This window comes from Ovis canadensis, chromosome 22 (genome assembly GCF_042477335.2).
Source record: "Ovis canadensis isolate MfBH-ARS-UI-01 breed Bighorn chromosome 22, ARS-UI_OviCan_v2, whole genome shotgun sequence".
NCBI lineage: Eukaryota > Metazoa > Chordata > Mammalia > Artiodactyla > Bovidae > Ovis > Ovis canadensis.
This window is the reverse complement of record NC_091266.1, coordinates 35,986,963-36,008,394: the sequence shown is the minus strand read 5'-3', so window position 1 is coordinate 36,008,394 and position 21,432 is coordinate 35,986,963. Positions and strand designations below refer to the sequence as shown.

Sequence of the window (21,432 nt, the reverse complement as noted above, 5' to 3'; positions counted from 1 at the left end):
TTAGTGCTCAATACATGTCATTGACTACTGTTCTGCATCAGAAATCAGTGTTTGTTGACTGCATTGGTGATGACGTTCGGGGTTGGAGGGCCTCACGCGCTGTGTAGTTTCATATGGTCTTGAGAGCAGGATCTGTTTTCACAAGGGAGGTGACCCAGCCATGGAGGCTGTCTATTGAAATCAGACACCTGGGTCTAGGCCTTGACCATCGAAGGCATCTTTCTAATTTCTCCAACCCACACTTCTGGTGCCCTTCTAGAGCCCTGGTTGTTTTGTGGGCAAATCTGTGGTGTCCCCTGTGATTCTGGAAACCCAGCACAGATAGAGATCATCTTCCTGCACAATAGGCATTTGCTCACCACCACCTCTAGCCCACCGAGCAGCAGCTCCTGCTGTGAGACCTACAGAAAAACCTGTCCTCAGTGCTGGCCTTGAAAAAATAGGGACTGATTTGGCCCAACCATGGCACGCCTCATTTGGCCCTAGCCGCCCCTAGCATTTTTTGGCCCCAAGATGGTAGAGCGGAGGGAGCGCTGGCTTCAGCTAGAAGGGGCAGGTGGGAGATGCCGGCACTGTGGACAACACCTCCCGGCTGCAGCGGACTCTGGATGGAAGTGGGAACGGGAGCGGAGAGCTGTCATGGGAGGACACCCCCCCCCCCGCCCCCCGCAACGGCGGGAGCAGTGGGTGCCCAAAGCCGAGGAGAAAATGAACAGCCAGTCGCGAGGGGGGAGAGGCGGGGCTGTTCAGGAGGGAGCGGAAATGGTGCGGGGAGTCAGCCCCTGGGGCCTCCTCGGGAACTGGGATTCAGCGCCGGCCACGTGCTCCTGGGAGTACTTAGCTGGTGGCGGCCCGCAGGCTGTGCGGGAGACTCTACGTGAGCTGGGCTTTGCGCCGGGATGACCATCCTTCAGCCGCAAGGGCTCCCGATGCCTTTCCGTTCTGACTTCTAAGATTACTGAGGCCCTGGGCAGAGCTGGTGTTTCCAGACCAGGCCACGGAGCTGCGGAGAGAAGAATGCTTCTGCTTTTGCTGCGGATCGCGAGTTGTTGGGCGCAAAGATCCAGAAAGATGAGGGTGAGTGCGCGGCACTGTCGGGTGGCAGTCCTTGAGTACGTGCGTCGCGGTAGCAGACGAGCATAAAAGAAGGAAACTGCCTCCAATCCCACTCCTCCACCCCCATCCCGAGGGCTAGACTGTCGTTGGGAATATTTCTACTGCCCGCTCGTCTCCTAGTTTAAAAAACAAAATTTTTTTTTTTTTGCTTCTTTAAGCGGTTTTCTTGAAGTGATATCAAGATTCAGAAAAAAGAAAGACAAAAGCTCCAGAAAATAACTGTCCCCAGTTTCCAACCAAAACCTTCATTTCTCCTTGCTACTTTCTCTTGCTTCTCCACGGCGCTTCGCTCCTAGGCCTACCCTAAGCTCATCTCCCAAATGCGTATCTTAGAACCCAAGGCCCGGGGTGCCGGGAACACCAAGACACGCCCACACAGCTGCTGCTGCCGCCGAGTCCACCGAGTCGCCTTCTCCCTTAGCACATGGAAGGCTGCCTCCTTCCCACCTGCAGGCCCACGCGGTTCGATCTCCTCCAAACCCACTATCACTGCTACCCCGCTAGATATCCTTGGCCCAGGTCTGAAAAATTCTCTCCTGAGGTCCTTGATCAGATTGCTCCTCGGAGGACGCCCTGAGAGATTGGAGACCCTTGAGGAGCCGCAGCGTGGGAGCACAGGCGAAGGGGCCTAGCAAGGGGTTTGTACCCCACGTCCATTTCTCTCCCCAACCGTAGCTCTGCGCAGGGCTTGTCTAGCTGGTGGGAGACTTAGATCTCGGCCTTAAGCCCTGGGCAGGGGCTGGGATCATCTGATTGTTCAGGTTCCCTTTGGTCCATTTGGTTCCCCAGCGGCGGAGCTTCCCTGCAGGAATACCCGCCAGGCCAATCACATCTAGGGAGCCTGCCTGGCCTGCGCCCGCACCCCGACGACAACAAGCTTGTGCGCAGCCAACTGTGCGGGGCTGTCCGGAATGAAAACGCCAGAATGGTAGTTACACTGCAGCGGCGGTCGGTTCTTCAGTCGCTTATCAGAATGTGGAATCTGGTTCCAGCGCCTATCCAGTTACAATCTCATGCTAGGACATTTGCATTCTTTTGTCGGAAAAGAGGATCTTTGAAATCCCGGAGCTGTGCTCGACTAATAATAGGTTTTTGTTCCAGATAGATTAGCTAATTACTGTCAGATAAAGTATGTATCGTTGCATCCATGGCAGCGTTTGATTTTATTTTAATCGAGTGTATCTGCCTATCATCCGTTTTGTCACATTATACATTTATACAAGTCTTTCTCCTCCCATATGTGATTACAGGGCACAGTAAAATGATAGATTCTTTGAGGGAAAGTGCTATAACAGATGCATAAAAAGGTGATAAAGAAAACTATACCTTTTGTGGAGAAAAACAACATGCTAATCATTACAGCAAACTTTATCAAAGAAAAATGTGACGGTGCTTTGAAAGCTGTAAAGTGTTCCCATAAGTTATTATTGTATACACAAAAACTGCTTAATATACATATAAATAGGCAGAAAATTGATCACTTTAATTATATATGCTACAGCTTATTCTGTTATCCTTCACTTGTTTAAATAGCCATTTATTTATGTAGCCATGGCTACAAAAAAAATTGAAGGTTTTAGTGGCTTTCTAATCTAAATGTATACTATAGTCAGGAGTAGTTTTCTTTCAAGGCATGAGAAACCATCATGGGGTGAACTCTGCTAGCTAAAACTGTGTGATAACATTTTAGGCGATTTTTTTCCATTGAAAAATTTCCTTCTTCCTGTCTTTCTTTTCTTTCTTTCTTTTTTTTTTTTTTACTGCTCTCCCAGAAACTTCATTTTCAATGACATCTTTGGGGGGGAAAAAAAGAGACAAGAAAAGTAAAAAAATTCCTCTTTCGCAGGAGCATTAAGTAGGTTTTTGTTATTTTGTTGTAGTTGCTGCTGGTGGTGCATATATGTTCATGTGTTTTGATTTGGTTTTTAGTTGAGAGATGTTAGAACATATCCAGATTTGTGAGCATTCTAGAGGCTAGTGTTTTGTGAAAAGGGGAATACATTATCTACTTTTAAAGAAATGTCAACTAGGTACATCAGTCCCATAAAGTATTAAGCTGATCTAATTCCTCAAGAGAAACTTTCCCCCCAAGTTTCAGCAATTTGGTAAGAGAGATTTTTAAAAGGCATTTTGAGAATTTTAGCTTGTTTTCCATATGTTTGTATAAATGCCAGAGTTCCCCAGATTGTGTATAGAATTGAGTTTTCTAAATAACCCACCACTTCCCTTCTCTGGGAGAAAATTTGTCCAAGTTCAGTAATCCCTGTAGTTCTTTGTTAATTTCAGGCCCTTGCCAGTGAAGCAAGTTTCGATTTCTCAGGATGAAGACCTTTCATATCTATGTGTATCTGCTTCACTCCAAAAAATTTTAAGTTAACAATATAAATAAAGCTTTTGTAATAAAAAAAGTTGTTTTGCCAATAAAACACAGAAATCAGAAAAGCTAACTTTGTTGAGTGAAAGTCGATATTTTTTCAAACAAAAACACGTAAATAAAAGATGCCTATACACAGACATTTATTTGTACTATTTGCGTGTGTTATTTGGGAGTGCAGTGAGCAGTTTTAACTTGGGGATTAAATTGGAATTCTGGGTGCATTCCTTAACTTTTTTTTTTTTTAAGTGTGTTTAACTTCCTGTATCGAAATTTCGGTGTCTTTAGACCGTTTAAAATACAATCTGACTTCAGAAGGGCGGCTGCAGTCTTTAGAGAATTAATTCACTTAAACCCGAGCACCTCCTTGCTCGGAGCACTAGTTTCGAGGAGGGATGTGGTTATCATGCGCAAGAAGTAGAGATTTTTTTTTTTCGTGACTCTTCCTAGCGCAATCTTTTTTACTCTCAACGGCAAACCGAAGAATCTCGGCCTCCTCGGACGCAGAACTCTTCTCCCATATCTCCCTGGGGGTCAAGTTGGAGCGAATAACTTCAAAACGTTTGAGAAGAGGAACAGCAACAACACAGCCTTTCTCACTTGGAAAGAAACTCTTGCTGAAGCCTTGTCGTTTTAAGTAACGCCTTATCCCGCCCCCATTGTATCCAGCCTGGAGTTCCCGCTCTCTGGTCGGCACCGGGAGAGCGATTCCGAAGGTGCACCGGGACCTTCGCTCCGTTGTTGGGCGATCTTATCTGCGGGCCTAGAGGCCCACTTGCCCTTGGTTCCCTGAAGCTCTGGGGGCACCCAACAATTACCACTGCCCTGGGATAGTCCCATCTTGCGTGACCCTGCGGGGAATTGGGGGTGGAAGAGCGTGGACTACTGACTTTGCTCCGAACAGCCGGGGACCCAACCTGGAAAGGACCGAGGCCCCAGGCGGCTGGGGCGCGCCAGAGCGCACAGCCACAGGGACAGAAAGCGTGACGCGCGCGGGGAGCCAGGTCCAGTCCCGCAGCTCCAGGTCTCGGAACTTGGCGGCCTCGCCCTGCAGAGACGCAGGTGAGTCGGGTCGGAGGTCAAGAGTTCGGCTACCTCGAGGCTGGGGTGTCTGTCAGGTTGCCAGGCCTCGCTGAGCCCTGCAGCCAAGGGCGCCGCGTCTCTCTGAAGCCCGAGCACTTCGGCCGCGCTGGCTGGGACCCGGATTCCCGGGCTTCTCCGCGCGTCTCTTTGCGGCTGCTGGCCAAGAGCCCGGGGCCCTAGCGAGGAGCCCCGGGGAGATGCCGGCTGGACCTCTGTCCTTGAACAGTAGGTTCTCGGATTCCGCTGGACCTTTCCTCACTCCCGCCAACCCGAGAGAAGGACCTCTTTACCTCTTGCAGCTTGCGGCACCCAGGGGCCTAGGAGAGATGCTGAGGCGGGACCCCAGAACTTCAGTGGTCATCCTCCCTCTCACAGCCAGTCTTTCTCTTTTTTGGGGCCCATCTCTTACTCCCCCGCTCCTCTCCTTTCCTTCCTCACTGCACGCTTTTCCTGACCACCCTTCCCCCACCTCCTTTCTCTTTCACCTTCTCTCCCCGGCCTCCTCCTTATCCCCCACCTGTTTCACTCTCCCTTATTTCCTCACGCCCTCCTCCCTTCCCCCATTTTATTTCATTCCCTTTCCCCCTTTTCAACTCCATGATTTTCTTGCTTTTTTTGTCCCTGGACCTTGCAGGTGTTTGGTATGGAGGGCCACAGACCCTTGCACCAGAGGTCCCCACTCCTGAGCCCCAGGCCCCTTCCCCCTTTCCACCCCTGTGGAATGTCCACTCTGTCTCAGGAGCTGCAGGTAAAAATGCCCAGGCACCCTCGGGTGTGTGATAGTGATGCTCCTCTTTACCCTTGGAGCCTGTGAGACTTCTCCCACCTCCCAGCCCCCAACCCCCAGCAGCCTCAGCCATGGGTCCTGATGAGCCTGTGGGGCTCCAGATGGCGAGCTTGGCCACCCTCCCCGTGGAAATTCCCACTGCAGGCAGATCCTGCAGAGCCTCCGTTTCCTTCTATTGTGGCAGCCTGCAGAGGATCACAGCAGAGTGGAAGATGGCCATAAGGCCTGGGCCCCGAGCATCCCTTGAGAGCACAGATGGGGGCTCCCAGACCAGGGTTGACCCCCTCCCCCACTCCACACAGGCTAGAGCAGGTTGGACTGACCTTCTCTCCTCTTTTTTTCCTGCCAATCCTACTAGATTAAGGGGCCATTTAGCCTTGGAATCACCTTAGCTGGGAAGTGTTTCAGGGACTGCCTTAAAACAAAGGGGACTAAATCTGGGAGAGGACAGGGGGGCCCTGGCTCTCACACTAGCCAGCAGGGGCACCCTGAGCATTCCTGGCCTACCTCGCTGCTTTGGGGCCAGTGGGACAACTGAGACACTGCCTTTTGGAGAAGAGACAGGGTCCCCAGCTGCAAGGTAGGGCAGCCGGCAACTTCTACCCTTTTACCTCCCATCTGCAACTACATTTCTGAGGGTGCATTACTCTAATAAATATGGGTGTCCAACAGATAGATGCAGACCGCCCTCACATATATGTTTCTATGGATATATCTTTCTCTTTAAATGAAAAGGAAGGTGACTTCCTGTGTGAAGGCAACAGTATGCGCACAGGTGGATAGGCAGGGGGAAGAAGGCATGCAGGACTCCCCATAAATGTAGCTTCCACAGTAGAGTGTGGTCAAAACAGGAGGGCTGGGCTAACACTCGTTCTGAATTCCCCTCCCTCGTTTTCCCCTCACAATGTGAATTACTGGCAGTGACATGAGATTTGGAGAGAAATGTTTATATGATCCAAGATGAGAACTAGCTTCCATGACAATCAGATGCACTATTTCCATACAGGCAATTTATGGTATCATTACAATTAGTCTTGTACAAAGTGGTCCCATAAGGACCTGTCTAATTTGCAGTCAGAGAAGAGGGAATAGATTTTATTACCAGAATTGTAATGACTGTGTGTGTTCTTGAAAGTAATAAAAACCACATTGAAATTATACTGCAATTTATACTTAAAAAAATACACACCCATTCACCCATTAGTATAATGGAGAGGGTGGCCTGTGTTTGTGTGTGTATGTAATTGTGCCCACACACAAAGCAAGTGAGCATGGATGTGGGCACATATGAGCATGTTACACCTCCTACAGCCAGTAAGCTTGTAGGTACTCAAACCACACAAGCATGCTTGTGTGAGAGTTGGCACCAATGAAACTCTTCTCTGCAGGAGAGAGCCCACAGAGTGAGAGACTGCCTTTGGGGTTGGATCCGAGGAAGATGGGGCTTTCTTTAAATCATAATCACACCTATCTTGGGCCAAAGCATCGACCCTGGAGTCCACCAGAGAGGCTTGGAGCCATGTTCTACCTATACTGTAGTCTTGTGACCTCGGGCAGTCCTTCAGCCTTGCTAAGCAGCAGTTGTCTCACCTATAAAAGGAGATAATAATGGTGTAGACTTTATAGGCCTGCAGTCAGGATTAAAGAAACGATAGAAGGGAAGCACTTACAGAGCCCTCTTGTGTAGTAAATGTTCCTGTGCTGGTGGCTGAGGGTGGGTGTGAGGGGTGATTGCCAAACCCAAAGAGGGAGGCTGTGAATCTTTCCTCCACTGAGTTGAGATCAGACAGCAGTATTCTTGGGTGTCCGTTTTTTCACTTGGGGAAAAAAAAGCATTATTTATCAATCAAATTTTGCAAGGTTTTTTTTTTTTTTGGTCCCCAAACAAGGATATTAGTTCTCTTAATCATTTAAGTTTTAGGATATACCTTCAGAACCACCAACAGCCTCCCCCTCTCCCACTCTCTTGAGCCACAGCAAACAAATCCCGCACCCAGGCCAAGCTTCCCTCTCCCACAAATGCATCATTTTTTAGCTGCAGTAAACAAATCCCCAAAGTCTCATGTCATTGTTATCATGTTTAGATAAAGATCTGGCCAATTAGTGTCCTTGCTGGAATGTAAATAAATCTGCTGTCCCGGACCTACCCCAGTGGTAGGCGTCCTTCTCAACCAAGCAACACCAGCACTTTTTCTCTCCTTTTCCTTCTGGCATGGGCAAGAAAGTCTGGCCTTCAAATTCACATGGTTTCTAATCTCTGTGTGTGGACCAGATCTGCTGTGTTACCTTCTCTGAACCTATTTTCTTTTTCATAAAGAAGAGTTCACGAAGACCACCTCACAGTTGGGAGGGAGCAGCAGTAATAATCGGAATAATACTGCTGATAATAATAACTGTAATACTCTCACAAGCAATGGTCATATTGATAACATTAGCTACTGTTCATGGATGGCTTTTCTACAAGCACTGTGGTATGGCTCAATGATCAACTCTCACATAAACTGTCAACCCATAGGTAAGCCACATGGGTGGGGCTGGGAGAATCAAGGGTATGGAGATCAGAGAAGAGCACCAGGCATTTTGTGAAGGCTCCTTAATTGTTCACCATTGTTATTGTTTCTGCTTCTTCTAACAGAATCCTTGACTATGGCCCTATTAATGTAACCATTTTACAGAGGAGGAAACTGAGGCTGAGAGGTGAGGAAACTAGCCCAAGGTTGTTAAGTTCCTTGCCTTCCATATTCAACTCCCTTTCTCCACCCTTCTCCCTTTCCTGGGCAGCCCCAGGGTTACCAGCCTGAGAACCGTTGTGTGGGCTGCACTGCCCAGGCACTTCTCTGTGCTTTTGCCAATTCCTGCTCGGTACTGGACAGTCCTTCTTCTCCCCTCCTCAAATGTTTCTGCAAGGCCTAAGTGGTAGTCCACAGCCCCCAAGAAGAATGTGCCCGGGGGGTGGGGGGGGTGGGATTGACTGGAAACTGTCTGGAAGATAAACTGGCTGGGGATGGGGCAGGGATGCATGGACCTCCTCCCCGCCTCTCCTCTGGCTACCAGCAACCCCTCTGAGCTGCTTCCTTTCTCACCATCTCCCTCTTTCTTTGCTTTCTCTTCAAAAAGAAGAGGGGCTGCCGCCTTCTTCTTTGCCTTCTGAGGCTCTTGCCCTGGAGTTAATACTAATCATGATTATAAGCTTCCCACCCGATAAACAAAAAAATCACAGGCATGATATGATTGTTACAACATTCCTATGAAACAGATTTTTGTTCCTCTCCCTTCAATTTAGAGCCGTGGAAATTGAGGTCCAGAAATAAAATGACTTGTCCAAGGTCACAAAGCAGATAAGGGGGTGGATGCAAAACTTCCAGGCCTGCAGACGCTGCGGCTCCACCGCAGGGGTGGGCAGCAGAGAACGTCCTGCTCCTGCCTGACTCCAGGAACCAGGATTCCAGGGCTACCTGCCCCCCCGGGAGACCTTCCCGGTGTCCCTGAGCTGACAGCTTAGCCCGTGGGCCGCCTCGATGTGGGAGCGGCGCCTGCAGCCCTAATATCAGAGGAGTCCCCTCCACAGTCCAGGGAGCGCCGCCAGCCCCCACTCCCAGGGAACGAGCTCCCAGGCTTTTCGAGGTGCGCCCCACCCCTCGCCTCTGTCCGGGCCTCTCAGGCCACTCTGCCCACGCCCTTCGCAGAAAAAGGAACTTCCCACTGGGAAACAAACCACCGCAACCCGGCGGGGCCGGGGACACTCTGGAGCCAGTCTCCAGCCTCTGGAAACCCGGTCCGGCGGAACTGGAGCAAGTGTCGGAACCTCGGGTGTGCGCGCTGCGCTTCCTAGAACAGAGTGATGAGTTCAAATTCTGTCCCAGTCTGTTTCCAGGCGGACTCCTGACTTCTGAGTCTTGCTTTCGTAGGACTGGAAATAGTCAAAGTACCCACCTCATAGGTCGCTCTGAGGGTTAAAGGAGATTACCTCTGTGAACCACTTGGTATGGTGCCTGGCACAATAAACGCTCAATAAATGTTGGTTTATTATGATTAACTCCGGGACTAGTGGGGGCTATCTTTTCCGTTTCTGGGTGTGAGCTCTGCGTCCCTGGGGGCATCGAAGCTGCGGACGCGGCCGGATGGCGCCCCTGGGGCCCGTGGCTGAACACTTGGGAGCGCGACTTTTTGGAGAAGAGCCGGCGTAATCCTGTGGCGCCAGGTTTGAGGCTGGGCTTGGGCGCTTAGGTGAACTCACGCCGCATTCTCCGCGTGCGTGTCTTGGCCTGTGCGTGTCACCAGCCGGTCCCGCTGACGCGCCTGCGGGGACCTCACCTGCGCTCGGTTTACCTGACGGATGCGTGGTGTCCGCGCTGTGTACACAAACCCCAGCAAGCCAGGAGTCCAGGGTGCTCGGCCTCCAGCTCATCGAACAATTTGCGCTATTAATGGTTATTTTATTTATATCGTTAGAATAGTCCCCCCGGGTCTGTTTACACCAACGTCTGGCCGTCCCGGCCGCAGTGTTTGGACAAAGGATTACACTAATGGATGGAGGGCAGGGAGGGGGGAAGGAGGCGCGGCTGGAAACGGGGCTCCGGGCCGACGCTCGGGGTGGGCCTCCTGGGAAGAGGGAGCAGGCCTCTCCTGGGCTCGACCTCTGACCCTAGGAGGGAAGGAAACGTGTCTGCCCGCGATAGGAAGCCTAGGCCTCCGGAGGGGTGGAGGCTGGAGGTGCCTGCGGGGTGGAGGGGAAGAGGGTGGGAGAGGAGGGGGCTCCTACTTCTCTCTCAAGGCCGACTCCAAATTCGAGGTCGTCCCGCTTGGGTGCGCACACACGTCCACAAGTAAACAAGACCTGGAGCTACCAGGATGGCGGCCGCTTTGTTTGATTCACCCTATCGGTGGCGGCCAGTTTAGTGCTTCGGCCTCCAAATCCGGATTATGACTGAGCCCCGGGCTCCTGGCGGCCGGCGGGGTTAGAGCCGCCTTCGAAGAGTGGCAGCCGGCGAGCGCGCAGCTCCCCACAGCACCTTTGTGCCACCTGGGCAATCCGGAGCAACACGCAGCCTGGGCACCCACCTCTGCGCAGTGGGAAGGCCCACCATCTGGCAGCGGTCAGGTGTCTGGGATCTTGGCAGCAACGAACTCAAAAAGGCTAGGCTTGGAATTCCTGGGTTTAAAGCGTCTCTGCTTACAGGGCTAGGGTTGAGGCATAAAAATATCTAACGTTTGGTTAGCATTTACTATGTGCCAGACACCATGCCAAGCATTTTTACACTCCATAACAGGCCTAAGAACTATTATCCCATTTTACAGAAAAGGAAACAGGAGGCTTCAGCAAAGGCTCAGAGCCAGTGTCAGAACCCTGACTCTTAACCATGCAGGCGCGCTTCAGAACTAGCGCGATGCTTAAGTTCTGGCGTTCCTGCTGCACCCGTTCAGAACCGTGATGTGAGCTATGAACCCTCTCCCTCAGAAGGATGGAACCGTTTGTCAGTTATTCCATGGGTTTCCCGGACCCCTTTAGGCCCGTCCATGGACCTCTGATTAATAACTTTGGCTTTACAGGTTATACAAGTATTTGGTTTGTTATTTTAACAAATTATTTATTTATTTATTTGATTATACTGGGTCCTAGATGTGGCATGCGGGTTCCTCGACCTGGGCTTCCAGCATTGGGAACTCAGAGCCTTAGCCACTGGACCACCAGGGAAGTACCTTAATTTGTTAATTTTGAACATCAATTAGTAAGGTAACTTTTTCTGTCGTTTTATAAATGAAGATTCCTGAAGCTCAGAGAGAGAAAGTCCTTCGTTCGGGATCACACAGCTAGTAAATGTGGAATTGGAGTCTCAGATCTTTGGTCTCTAGAATCTTCGTGCATACTTCTCCAGTCTCCCCAGACCCTGAGGTTCTCCTTTTCTTTCCCTCTTGCCTCTTCCCTTCTCTACTCTGGGGGGAGGACATGGGGCCAGCCCTTTGGACGGTTTGGTTATTTCTTGGGGCCCCTGAGAGGTGCTGAGCTGGCGGAGGCGCGGCGTCGGGACCCGGTTGCCCTGTGCTATGGGGGCCGCGCTGCCAGGACGCACGCTCCGGTAAACGGTTTATCTAAAGACAACTTCTGTTTCTCGTTCGCTGTCGGGAGTTGCCCTGCAACCAGCAATGAAAAATGCGCCTTTTCCCGAGACTCTGGCGCTGGTGATTTATGTGGGAACCGAAATCACCCTCGGGGCCTGGGTTGCTCAGCTGGGCTTAGTGGGGTGGAGGGTTGGGGCGGGCCTGGAAGAAAACCTGGTGCCCTGGCACTTCCAGAGCTCGCTTTTACGGCGCCTCCCCACCACCCCTACCTCCAGGACATTTTACAGCCGCTCCCCCAGGAAGCTGAGCGCTTTATCGCGGTTAAGTAAACACCATTATCCCAGGTCCATTAACAAGGAGATTTTGCGTTGTAAATAGACCGCAAGAGGGAAAAGAGCAGCCCCAGAGAACTCGCTTGTAAAACGGTAAAGGGTCTTTAAGATTTATGGCCGCTGATTGGCCCCCCAACCTTCTAAGAAATCCCAGTCTTGACCAAAGCCAGAGGTGGGGCATTCCCCCCTGCCCTAGAAATCCCGCCCGGGTGTTAGGACTTTGAGAGTCGGGAGTCCCCAGGACGCGTCTAGCCTAGTCATTAATTTTCTTAGTTACAAGCCCAGGAATGCCGATCTCTTTCCGGCTGTGGATGCATAGATAAACTCTGCAGCTCTCCAGAAGCTCTGAGCACAGAGCATCCAGTGGAGATGGTGCCAGGGGCCAGAATACTTGTTTTCCAGGCTACTTACTGCCTCATTTGTAAACTGGATAGGGCTTTCAGCAGCTACTTAGGAGTCTAGAAAGCACAGGAGACTTGTAATTGGGGGGCACTGTCCCAACTTCTGTGTTCTGAGGTCTCATTTGGCCAGCTTATATAGCCTTGGTTTTGCTTCTCTTTCCAAAAGGAAATGCCCACCTTGTTTCCTCTTGGGCCAGACGATGTATGTAATCAAGTGAGGATGCTGGTCCTGGCACACAGCCCAGCAGACAGTCCTGGCTCTCCATCTCTCTGAGTTTCTATTTCTGATGAGTATCTAGTGACCTGTTCCAGGAAGTTTTTACTCGTCTAGAGTGTGGTTCTCTTATCCCCTCAAGTCAATATTTATATTGACGAAACAGTAGATTTTGAACTAGGAAATGTGTTTCAGTTTGATGGAGAAAACAAAGGGACAAGGTCTCCAGGCCACGGGAAGCTTCGGGAGAACCCCACCCCTCCTAACCTTTGCCAAAGTCACTTTCAGGAAGAAGTCCCTGCAGAGAGGCTGCTCCTTCTTCAGCCCTGAGAATTCAGTGGTTCTTGTGATAGCTTCCACCTGGTAGAAAGGTTAGCTTTGAGGGAGGGGCAACAGAGAAAAAACAGGGAGCAAAAGGATGCTAGAAGTTGGTTTGGCCCTTTGGCATAATTAGCTCCATCTAGAACAGGGACTTTAAACTGTTTTTCTTGGCCAAGGACCGCTTATAATTTTGAGAGTCTGGGGAAGACTATAGACCCCCTGACAGAATAATATTTTAAATGCATAAAATTAAATGCATGTAATAATATTGAAGTATATTTGTCAAAATATTAAAAAATAGGCATATAATAATATAGGTGCTACTTTATTAATTGATTAAATAAAGATGTATTTTCCCCTTTAAGTTCATGGGGCCCCTGAATTCTATCCTCAGCTTGGGGGAATGGGGGAGTTCATAAACTGCCAGGTTATGAACCATTGATCTAGGATCAAAATCTAGACCACTTCATCTCAAAGAGTGTTCTTTGTATCACCTGCGTCAGAACATTCTAGGGGTGTTTGTTAGAAAATTACATCTTCTAGGATGTAATCTGTAGGTGGATCTAGAAAACTTCCTTTAAAAGTATTTTTATTTGGCTGCATTGGGTCTTAGTTGCAGCATGCAGGATCTTTAGTTGTGACAGTAGGGTCTGGGCTTCCCAGGTGGCTCAGAGGGAAAGAATTCGCCTGCCAAGTAGAAGATGGAGATTGTTCTCAGGGTCAGGAAGATGCCCTGGAGAAGGAAATGGCAACCCACTCCAGTATTCTTGCCTTGCAGGACAGAGGGGCCTGGTGGGCTGTGTCCATGGGGTCTTAAAGAGTCAGACATGACTTAGCAACTAAACAACAACAACATGTAGGATCTAGCTCCCCAACCAGGGATGGAACCCAGACTCTCTGTGCTGGGAGCAGAGTCTTAGCCACTGGACCACAAGGGAAATCCCAGAAACCTGTATTTTAAGCTGAATTCTCTGAGTAGTGTTTTCACACAAAGTGTGAGAGTCACTGCATCTGGACTTTACTGAGTAGCATCAGCTCTGTGGTTGGTTGCTTGGATAATGATAGGAAGATCCTTGGAGAGCTGAGGGGTGGAATGGGAAAGCAGCATTACTGCTTCCTTGCAGACTGCTTGGAGGTGGTACACATGGACTTGGTGGGCACAGCAAGCTGGGGCATGGGAGAACACCAGGAAGTTAGTGGCAGGATTGGAAGATTTTGATAAAGGATACCAATATGCTAGCAGAGGCTCCGAAAGACTTCAGAAATTAACTGGTTCAGTTAATTTATAGGTTGTAGCAAGACACAACCTTACAACTTTATATAAACTTCTCCATCAGCTCTTGCACAGGCCTCCTTTCTGCTTCCAATACTCTGAGCTCCTTTACAGTCTTCCCATGTTGGCATCATTGGGGCTTTCACTGGAGCGTTCACTCACTCGTTCATTCAATGAATGCCATGAACCAGGCCTTGTCCTAGATGCTATGAAAGGTATAGAAATGAGTAAAGAGGTGATCACTACCCTTAAGGTATTTTCTCACTTCTCTTGTCACTACTAAATCTTAAACATACCTGATAAGCATTTGACCCAGCCATGATCTGATGTTTGTGTAATCACCAAGGCATAGAAATCTTACTGGGAGGGAAGAAGAGTTTATAGCATATTGGCTAGTTGGGGACTTGTCTTTTCTATTGATGAGCACAGTTTTAATGTTAAACTATTGAAAAAAGTGGGAGTTGTTCCAGGTGTAACACATGTGTAAGATAAACCCATGACATTTGAGAATAGTTATGAAATTACTGGTCCTGGATCAAGCAAGTTATCACAAATGACAGCATAGAAGATACACAGCTCTAATACATTGTCACCTGGTATGAGCTTGAGCTCTAGCAGTACTGTTTGCCTTGCATTCCCACACATGTTTCTATCAGGGTCACAGAGCCTATTCTCATAGAGAGCAGGTGGATCTGTGTGCAGAATTCAGAGAATAATAAAAACAAGAAAGAGTGGAAAGAAAGTAGGGTCTAGATTCAAAAGATTTGGGTTCCAGTTCTGTTTCTGTCACTTAAGAACTCTGTGACTTGGACAAATAAGTTGAGTTTGAATTTTCTCTTTGGCAAAATGGTTACAGCAATGCATATTTTGTAAACTTATTGGGAGGAGTGAGATAAGGTGTCATAAAAGTGCTTTGTAAACTACAAGTCACTATATAGTATCAGTTCAGTTCAGCCGCTCAGTCGTGTCCAACTCTTTGGGACCCCATGAATCACAGCACGCCAGGCCTCCCTGTCCATCACCAACTCCCGGAGTTTACTCAAACTCATGTCCATTGAGTTGGTGATGCCATCCAGCCATCTCATCCTCTGTCGACCCCTTCTCCTCTTGCCCCCAATCCTTCCCAGCATCAGAGTCTTTTCCAGTGAGTCAGCTCTTCCCATCAGGTGGCCAAAGTATTGGAGTTTCAGCTTCGACATCAGTCCTTCCAATGAACATCCAGGACTGATCTCCTTTAGGATGGACTGGTTGGATCTCCTTGCAGTCGAAGGGACTCTCAAGAGTCTTCTTCAACACCACAGTTCAAAAGCATCAATTCTTTGGCGCTCAGCTTTATAGTCCAACTCTCACATCCATACATGACCACAGGAAAAACCATAGCCTTGACTAGATGGATCTTTGTTGACAAAGTAATATCTCTGCTTTTGAATATGTTATCTAGGTTGGTTATAACTTTCCTTCCAAGGAGTAAGCGTCTTTTAATTTCATGGCTGCAATCACCATCTGCAGTGATTCTGGAGCCCCCAAAAATAAAGTCTGACACTGCTTCCACTGTTTCCCCATCTATTTGCCATGAAGTGATGGGACCAGATGCCATGACCTTAGTTTTCTGAATGTTGAGCTTTAAGCTAACCTTTTCACTCTCCTCTTTCACTTTTATCAAGAAGCTCTTTAGCTCTTCTTCACTTTCTGCCATAAGGGTGGTGTCACCTGCATATCTGAGGTTATTGATATGTCTCCCGGCAGTCTTAATTCCAGCTTGTGCTTCTTCCAGTCCAGCGTAAGTAGTAATTATATGCTTTTGGAGTCAGGCAGACATGGATTCCAGGTGGGTAGATATCACTTACTTGCCATTTATATAAGTTAACTTTCTGGGCTCAGTTTTCTTATCCTAAAGTGAGACTAATAATATCTTTCTCTGAATCATTGTTCTAGATTTAAATGAAGTCCTGGTGTGTAAAAGATTGTCCGCCACATAGTAAAGAAGCCGACAAGCTATCCCTAGGTTGTCAGTGTTGGGATGGCAGTGACGGTGTCCAGTTATCTTTATGCCATTGGAACAGGGCAGAGAGTGCTGCACATAGCAGACTCAATGTTGGTTGAATGATTAAGTCAGCTTCCTTAATCATGTGCCACCAAGCACAGCATAAACTATACTTAACAAAGTCCTCATTGGCTAAGCAGAGCTACTCCTGGGTCAATTTCAACACTAATTTAATCCCAGTGGGTCCCCTGCATTCACCCCTCTCCCTTTAGGAATGATGAGACTCAGAGTCAGTAGCAGCAAATGGCTGTGGCACATGGCTTGGGGAAAATACAAGTTTTTTATTTAATCAAGAAAGCAACCATCAACAAATATTTATTGAGGTAGTACTATGTACCAAACACTGTTCTAAGTGTTGGAAATTAAGCAATAAACAAGACAGACAAGATTTCTGTCTTCAGTCTCTTCAGCCAAAGAATGAAGGCTGGAGTTTCTGTTTCTTTTCTTGTTTGGTTTTTGAGATGAGTAGATTTCAGAATCTGGAGACTGACGTCCAGGGAACTTGCTGCAGTGACTGAGCTTGAGAAGGTGGTCTCTGTTTGAGGAATTCAGTGGGGTTGCAAAGAGTCAGACATGAGTGAGTGACTGAACACACACACAAGGACATACAAAGGACAGGAGAAAGAAGCGGAAGCCCAAGAATACTGGAGTGGGTGGCTTATCCCTTCTCCAGTGGATCTTCCCGGCCCAGGAATCGAACTGGGGTCTCCTGCATTGCAGGTGGATTCTTTACCAACTGAGCTATCAGGGAAGCCCACAATCACACACACTAGTCAATAAAGACACACCTGCAGAAGGAGAAAAAAGAAGAGAGAGAGGGTAGGGGAAAATATAATCAATTTTCTATTGCTGCTGCAACAAATTACTGCAAAGTGAGCAATATAAAACAATACAAATTTATTGCCTTAGTGTTCTCTAAGTTAGAAATCTGACACGGGTCTCACTGGGCCAGAATCAAAGTGGTAGCCTTTCTGGAGGTTCTGGGGGGAATCCACTTTCTTGCCTTTTCCAACTTCTAGAGGCTGCCCACATTCCTTGGCTAATAGCCCCCTCCCTCTGTCTTCAAAACCAGCAATAACAGACTAAGTCCTTCTTAGCTGCCATCTCGCTGATTCCCTCTGACCACACTTGGGAACAACTTCTGTGTTATTAAGGATTCATGTGATTAGGTTGGGTTCACCTGGTTTATCCAGGAAAATCTCCCCATATCAAGGTCTATACCCATAATCACAGTGCAACTTTGCCATGTAAGGTAACATATTCATAGGTTCCGGGAGTAAGGGTATGGGCATCTTTAGAGACCATTATTCTGTCTATCAGAAAGAGAGAGAAAGGAGAGGAGAAAGGAAAGAGAAAGGGGTGTGGTGGTGGGGGGGGAAGAGTGGAGAGAAGGGGAGAGGGCTGGAAGGCGGGAAGACATACTTGCCTGGTGTCTTTCCTGGAAGAATGGACTTCCAGTAGCTGAACAATTAAGAATTAAGAATGCAGCTAAATCCAACATTGTCTACTCTTTGCTGCACATTCAGTAGCTGCAGACACAACATATGACACTTGCTGCTGCTGCTGCTGCTGCTAAGTCGCTTCAGCCGTGTCCGACTCTGTGCGACCCCATAGACAGCAGCCCACCAGGCTCCCCTGCCCCTGGGATTCTCCAGGCAAGAATACTGGAGTGGGTTGCCATTTCCTTCTCCAATGCATGAAAGTGAAAAGTGAAAGTGAAGTCGCTCAGTCGTGTGCGACCCCATGGACTGCAGCCCACCAGGCTCCTCCATCCATGGGATTTTCCAGGCAAGAGTACTGGAGTGGGTTAACATTGCCTTCTCTGTATGACACTTGAAGCACAAGCAAATGCTATTACCTTATGCCCTCTGTCCTCATCCAGGAATCCCCTGCTACTTGCAGGCTGTGTTTGTGCAGGAAATCAACTCCCTGTTAACTATGCTTTATCTTTGTCCTATTTCCAGGCTTCCATCTGATGCAAGATGAGTCCCAGGCAAAACTGCAAGAAAGCTGACATTTGTCTTTGATGCCACACTTGTCTTTACCACTAAACAGACTCCTCTGCTTAAAAGCACATGCAAAAATGTCTGAAAGATTTTTTTTTCTTTATAAGATACACACATAGGAAAAGCCTGGAAGAGAGTCTCCAAAATGATAGCATTTATCAGGTGGTAAAATTATGGATTTTTTATTTCCCTCTTAAACACTACCTGTTCTTTTGTATTTATCAATAAAAATGTTAATTCACAAGTGCCACCCATTTGGTGGAGAATTCACTTTGCAATATAGAACTGGGAGGTAGAGATCAAGATTTAGATTGTACACATTTACTTCTGGGGAGGCAGCTTTGCCCAGAAGTGAGGCATGTGAGACACAGGTAGATCTGGGTTGGAGTCCTAATTCTTCCACATATAAGCTGGTTGACCCTGGGCAAGAGACTCAGTGTCTTCAGATGTAAAACAGGGAAACTAAATAACTTTTAACTCATAGTGTTTCTGGAGAATTACATCACAGGGGCACACAAACTACTTTGGCTGGTATCTGGCACACAATGGGCCCTCAGTAAACACAGTTGTTATTTTTAGAGCTCAAACATTCTTTAATTCAACCTTCAAAGCAAATATCAAATCTACTATCAGGGACAGCAGGAGTGGTCATGGACCTGACTTCTGAATATGGCAATTATAGAACGTGTTTCCATTTGCAAACCTCCAATTTGGGTGAAAACTCATTAGTGACAATTATATAGACAAACAGTATTGGTAATACAGGATGTTAAAGCAAAGAGTAAGAAAAGCAGCTTTTCAAATTTATTTACATATTACTTAAGGGGCACTTAGTATTTTCCAGGCCCTCTAGAGATGGGTCTCTGTCCCTAAGAATTGATAGTGTACCTGGAAGAAAAGAAATGAATCTGAGTAGCTAGAAAAAGAGACAGAATAGATAAATACCTTGGAAGGCTAAAGAAGGAGGCTTCTATGGAGGACAGCCAGGGAAAGATTCATGGAGGAGGTGGGATTTGAGCTGGGCCTTGAAGGAGGGTGGGGTTTTGACAGGGTGATGTGGGATGTGTGATACTCTCGATCACCTCAAAAGCATTTTCAAAGTCAAGCTTCCACCAGCATGAAGAGTCAGTCCTTGTTATTACCAAGGACTATGCTCTTTGAAACATAAAAATTTCAATGCATTATTACAATGGTTCTTAAAACGATAAATATACAAAGAGTATAGTATTGCAAGATGCTTATTTGTTAAACAGTCTATCAAAATTTAAGCACAGTGTCATCTCAATTATGGAAAATGCACAGAAAAAAGATGACAAGAAATACTTAAAAATGTTAACGTTTGTTGCACATAGTTATCGAGATTATGAATTTTTTTCTTTCTGTACAGTAGTGTGTGTGTACTGAAATATCGGAAGGCATTATGCAAATACAGGTTTAATAGCAAGTGCCATGACATAACTGCTTATGGACTCACTACCCAGTTAAGAAATAAAACGTGGCTTGCAGAAGCATTTTGTGCACATATAGGCAGGTAAGCACATATCCTTTTTTCTTCCTTCTTGCTTTTTGCACAGATAGTAGCATTTCGCACCTATCTCCTCACCAAATAGCACTTTCTTGTTGCTGTTGTTTAATATACCTCTGCATAGCACTCCATTGTGTGGATGAACCAAAATATAATCAACCAATACACTAGTGATGAACCCTTATGTTATCTCATCTCTTTTCTTTCTCTTTTGTTATTGAAGCATAGTTGATTTACGGTCTCTTTTTCTTTTGAAGGCTTTATTTCCTAATCTTTTCCCTCACTCTTTAAGATTTTTAGTTTTTATTAAACATTTAGAATTTTAATAGGTATTGCCAAGTTGCACACTCAAAAGGTTATATCAATTTACACTTTATATCCATAATTTATATCCATCAAATATATAAACTGCCTGTTTTGCATTATTCAGAAGAGTCAAAATATGGAAATAAATATCCATGACTGGATGAGTGGATACAGACAATGTGGTATACATGTAACCAATATAGGTTATTCTCAATCTCTGAAATATTCTTCCATCTAGTGGGCTTTATAGATTTAGTTTTAAATAATATTTTTGATGATCTAATTATACAAAAGGTAAATGATTGCTAGATAAAATGTATCAAATACAGAAAAGCAAAATAAAACTATTTTAAAAACAACCATAACCCCAACCAGCAACAACCAAGTTACAATTTGGGGGGCATTTACTGGTACTACAATAATTTACATTTCTTTTCTTCTCTTTTTTTGATACAAATATGTTAACATACTACTATATTTTTTCTTAATTCACTTTTTAAAAAAGTTAATAACATATGATGAACATTTTCTCTATTATTACTTCTACAATGTCTTAAACACATTAAAACTTTTATTACAAAAATTTGAAATGTAAAAGTGGGTAGAATATTAAAATATCATGATGAACATCTGTATATATACCACTGAGATTTAAAAATTATTAACATTTTCTCATTTCAGTTCATTTATTTCGTTTTCTCTGCTGAGGATTTTAACATATTTTCTGGCATTTGTGACATTTTACCTGACATACATTTTTCTAGATTTTAGTAAAACCACTCTTCCTCAGTTTTCTCCTTAATCTAGTATTATTACAAGTGATTTTATATATTTATATATATATATGCACACACATATATAATTATGTGATGTTACATTATGAGATGTTACAATTATGAGACTATGAGATGTTACAATTATGAGATGTTACATTATGAGATGTTACAATTATGAGATGTTATGTGATGAGATGTTATGTGATGAGATGTTATGTGATGTTACAATTATGAGATGTTATGTTTATTTTGTATGTATATTCCATATGTTTATAAAACTACATGATAGAGTTACGACACTTCTCTGAGGCAAATAGTGGAACTCGGCAAACTCCTTGTCCTGAGGGACCCAGCACCCTTGTCCTTTCTCTAGGGACCCAACAAAACCACTCAAAGTTGCTGGGAATTAAAAAAAATATACATATTGAAGAGTATATACATCTTTAATATTTTGTCTTTGAATCAACCTTAGCTGTGAGGTAGCTAGGGAAGATATTAATATCCTAATTTTACAGGCTTCCCAGGTGACTTTGTGGTAAAGAGCCCACCTGCCAGTGCAGGAGATGCAGGAGACAGATGTTCCATCCCTGCATTGGAAAGATCCCCTGGAGGAGGAAATGGCAACCCACGGAAAATCCATGGACAATCCCATGGACAGAGGAGCCTGGCGGGCTACAGTCCATGGGGTCACAAGAATTGGACATGACTGAGTGACTAACACGCACATACTTCTAAGGAAGCTATAGTCCCCGGGGTTGCAAAGAGTCAGACACGACTGACCACTAGCACGCATTGAGCAGAAAACCAAGATTCC

General features: G+C 46.5%; 1 long non-coding RNA gene across 2 annotated transcripts; it reads left to right on the top strand.

The window, feature by feature from the left end:
* The first annotated feature begins 803 nt into the window (after positions 1 to 803).
* Positions 804 to 18,936, top strand: LOC138427426 (uncharacterized). 2 transcript variants are annotated; one of them, XR_011251995.1, is made up of 4 exons: positions 804 to 1,077; positions 3,941 to 4,552; positions 7,996 to 8,057; positions 17,970 to 18,936. It is a non-coding gene; the product is annotated as an uncharacterized lncRNA (long non-coding RNA). The 2 variants fall into 2 exon arrangements; XR_011251996.1 differs by lacking the exon at positions 17,970 to 18,936 and adding an exon at positions 8,644 to 9,380 and having other exon boundaries at positions 866 to 1,077.
* Positions 18,937 to 21,432: the final 2,496 nt, after the last annotated feature.